Genomic DNA, 4,910 nt, shown 5'->3' on the forward strand with positions numbered 1-4,910 from the left:
CTTTGCCGGTGAACAGCGGTGATCCTTGACTGCTTACGAACAGTAAGCTGTACCTCGTTCTAACAAAGACACATCTCACGCGAAAATACCTTCGTCATATCCAATATTCATTATAAGCATGCATTCGTTACACACTGATATCAACATGAAATATTCTAGATATCTTTCGTTATATCCAATAATTCGCTACATCCGTGTTTGTTATACCGTGATTTACTACAGCTCTAGATGGCAAAGACGGGGCTTACATACCCAAAGAGGATGTATGTATGTTCAGTTTTCAACTGGTGTGATCAACTGTTGCATGAAAAAAAAAGGGGGGGGGGGGAAAAAGAAGGGTTTGCCACCACTGTCATTCTTTACTGCTTACAACAATAAGTGGTACCTCACTGTAACGAAGTCGCATACCCGACACAAAAATACCCTCGTGATATCGGGTATTCTTTATAAGTATACATTCATGACCCAATGATATTAACAAGAAATATTTTAGATACCCTTCGTTATATATGATTTATTATATCTGTGTTTTCTATACCAAGCTACAAGTTTACTATGGCTTATAGATTGCAAAGGTGGGGCAACCACCTGAAGTGGAGGTATGTATGTTCAATTTTAACTGGTGTTGTCGAATGTTACGTCAAAAACAAGAGTTTGCCCCCTCACTGCCATTGGAATTTGAACTCGGGTCCCCGTGGTAACGTGCAGGTGAGAGCTGGACGCACCAATCCCTGCACTGCTGTGCATAGCTTTGTAGTGCTTAGTAGATAATTTGTACAAGGTCTTGCACATCACCCAGGCTCTCAGTGTGTTAGTGCATGTATTTCAGAGGCCGCAAGAGGCAATACTGCATAAGACCAGAGGTGCGTTCGACTCGCCCTGGACTCCGTGAATTAAGTTAATTGTGGTTCAGTGACAGTTTCGCATTTGTGCACAGCTGGCCCAACGCCTCCTGCACTAGCACTGCACTAGCCCTGCACCACCTCCACCACAAGTGCAGGAAAGGCTGGGGACTTGTTCTGCACAAAGCCTGCACTGTGAATTGAGTGGTGATGTGCAGACGACGTCGATTTGCACTGACAAAACGGAACAGTGATGTGCAGCACCTTTTGGACTATATATAGTTCAGGACACGCAGGCCAATCGAATGGACATAAGGATGGCATTGTCTGCATCACAAAGAAGTTGCTCTTGAGAAGACAGTGGTGTCCACTGTTTACTGCAGTAAACAAGCTCAGAGCTGGAAGAATCGCTGCAGACAGCTGATTTTTGCACCAGGAAATCTACTGTGCATTTGCCTGACGTAATGCTGTCGTGCAGAAACTACTTCTGTCAGTTGAAAATTTAGTTTCAGCACAATCTCTCGCATCTTCAGAATCGTACTTCACTTTTCTTTTTGTACCAATGCCCCTCCTGCATGGGCTCCTACAAGGCCCGCAGTATTGTATGAATAAATTTTAAGAACAGCATACAGCTGTAGAACGGATAAAGAATTTTTAATTCTTCAGTTAGTTTTGTCAAGGTTACAGAATGTGGACTCCATGTGAGAACTCAATTCAGGAGTGTTAGATATAAAAGCATCAACTACATTTCTAGCATCCTTGGAAAGCACCTATTCAGCCACTTGAAGATGTGCAAATGGCTTTCCAAGTATGATGGACATGACATAGTTGATGTTTTCACGTGCGATGTTCCCATAAAGAGTCCTCACATCGAGTCGACATTCTGCAAACTATATAAAACTCATTAAGGAATTGTCATCAGAAGCCAACGAACACTGACACCAAGGACAACATAGAGGAAATTACTTAGGCTTAATAAGTGAAATAATGAAACGATAAATTAGTGGAAATGAAAGTGGATGAAAAAACAACTTGTCGCAGGTGGGGAACGATCCCACAACCTTCGCATTTCGCGTGCGATGCTCTACCAATTGAGCTACCGCGGCGCCGTTTCCCCGTCCGCTTTCTTGGGTATTTATGTTTCCTAGTAGAACCCTGAGAGTGTTATCTAGCGCCACCACTCACAAAGCTTGGCGGCAAATGTAGAACATCCTTTCTGCTGCAGGCATCACGAGAACGTGATCGTTTTGGGTGAAGGCAACTGGTCAATAAACCCACACATGCTACCTGAAGGCATCAATGTTGACAGATTCGAGATCCTCGTTATGTAATGAACAAGTAGAAAGGGGGTTAACTGAAGAGCCCGATTCTTATTAGTCATATCATCCGAAGCCAACAAACCCCGATACCAAGGACAACATAGGGGAAATTACTTAGGCTTAAGAAAGGAAATAATGAAACGATAAATTAGTGGAAATGAAAGTGGATGAAAAAACAACTTGCTGCAGGTGGGGAACAATCCCGTGAGTTATTGAATTGTCGAATAACAAATTATCCTGTGAGTCGGAGTATCCTATCTACTTGAAAGCTGTACAGTCAAACCTTGTTATAACAAAGCCACATCTGACAAGGAAGTACATTTGTTATATCCAATTTTTATTATAATTGCACATGCCACTGGTGAAAAAGAAATCGTTATCAGGTCTGTGCGAAGAATGGAAACATAATGTCTCCCATAGGCCAGCAGTTTGCTTTGGCCATACATATGGCACGTGAATGAAGCTACAATAGCGTGCTTTGTTTCACTGTTGATATGCAACCACGCAATTGGGTGTGATCACACAGGATCAGCACAACGACTTGCTGGCTGCGGGCCATCCAAGCCAAAGTACACATGCACATCCAGAATGGGTCAAGAATTGCTTTTGCCGAGTATGTATTTGACATTTTTTTTTCGCTACCAGAATACATATCTTGAGCAACGAGCAAACAAGTATTCATTTCATCGTAATCGATATTGTCTCAGATCTTGCCTTTTCAGCTACATTATATATATCAGTAGAATACCCATTGGAATAAAATTTGGTCAACAATTTATAACTTTAGTTTGTTCTTTGCTGTATCTTGGTTATACAGCATTCTTTGCCATCGAGTGCAGTTCACGACTGCAAGTATGGATGCACTTCATGGTGTGGCTTTCTCATCTGTGGGAACAGCAGACTCTCACTACATCTCACTACATTTGAAAATTTGTGTCAGCGAGTTGTGCATAAAGCTTGCTTCATTGCGGCAAGCATGTGCTCGTGTCACTTCTTTAGTTTTAGGCATGCATGCAGTTTCAGTTCACAAAACCCATAAACCCATCCTCTTTTACCCCTCCCTACAGAGAGAAAAGTTTAAAAGTATGGTCCATATTGTATCATTCAAATAAGTACGTTTTTTATCACCATATGATCGCCCATTATCTCTCAAGCTTGAGCTGTAGTGGAGTTAACAGTTCACGTTAATATTGCATAAAACAACTTTTACTGGTCCAGGTCGCAAAGTGGATTGGATGAGCCAAGCCTATACATAAGATGAGAAGTGTAAAGGATGCTATTTGTGCCACCCTTTGCACTCGTCATCTAAGACAACAGCGCCTTTGGCTTGGCTTTTCTAGAAACAAGCAACACAAACCCATTTCTGGCTGTTCAGTGAACAGGAATGATGCACCGATCGTTGTCAATATGGTTTTGGTTCCCACGAAAATGTAACTCGGTGAAAGCAGTGACAGGGTTGTGTGATGTGCCTGCGACCAATGTCACACTGAAATAATAGCCTGATGAACTCCAAGAAATAAGCCAACTTTCAGCAACATGAAATGGCGAGGTCAATACAAATCAAAGGCTCATATTGCGACTGATTACATGGAAAACTACTGGGTAACGGTCTGAATGAAATACAGCAGATTCTGTACTCTTTAGCTTAAATAACTCAAGTCTACATTCACACACTATAGGCAACCATGCAACAGCAATCTGTACATGAGTCTATATCTTGTACATATATATGTGGAATACATGTTCAGCAGGCCCAGTCGAGGGCCTCTACAGTGAACACTTCTACAACTTTAAAGGGACACTAAAGTGAAAATTGATTTCTTCTGCATCAGTAAATTACCATTCTACAACACCAAAAACACCACTCGTACAATGATAAGACGTTTGGTAAGCCTTCTAATTATATATAGCGGTATAGATTGACTACATTGCGTTCTAAAGGAACCAAATATTAAACATGGCAAGTTTCGGGAACCTTTATTCAGCCAACGTGGCCCAAATGCAATAACATACTTTGGAATCCCCGACGTCCCGCTGACGTACCGGCGCTGGGGTTTCGGCGCGAAATTCAAATACTGATACTTGGACCTTCATTTTCTCATCTAATAATCAAACTATTTTTTTGAAATGACTGCCTGCAGGGTTCTCAAACAATGCTTCATTAGTTTAAACTGATTTATTGTTTCACTTTAGTGTCCCTTTAATGACCTGTATAATGAAGGAATAATTCTGTCCCAGTTGCTGTGCGGTGCGGTGCGGTGAGCTGTGCGGTGCGCGACCTTTACAACTAAGTGAGCTGTGTAACAACCGAATGATTTCAGAGATCCCAAGCACTTCATTACGAAGGTGTTCGACTGCATATTATTTATAGCTAAGGTGTACGTACAAACCTTAAAGCAGATATCTTGCCCAGCCTTGATTCGTGTAACACACTCCAAAACTATCACACTCAGCTCTACTTTGCTCTATTGATGAGGAAAATCAGCGCAGATCAAAAGACAACTCATATGAAAAGAAACGAAAGAGACAATTAAGTGCTACTCTTGGGAGCGGCACTTGTCGTCGTGAACTCGCATGGGAAGAAACAACAAACAAATAATTCATCTATTTTCTTACTTGCCAGATATTGGTGCAGATGTTAATGATGCAGCAAAATGTTTTACTGCTGTTGCAATTCTTTTAACACAACTCGAGCCGCAACATGCACATTTGCAACGGTGAATACTACGTCGTTCAGTAAATACGCATC

This window comes from Dermacentor andersoni, chromosome 7 (genome assembly GCF_023375885.2).
Source record: "Dermacentor andersoni chromosome 7, qqDerAnde1_hic_scaffold, whole genome shotgun sequence".
Classification (NCBI taxonomy): Eukaryota; Metazoa; Arthropoda; class Arachnida; order Ixodida; family Ixodidae; genus Dermacentor; species Dermacentor andersoni.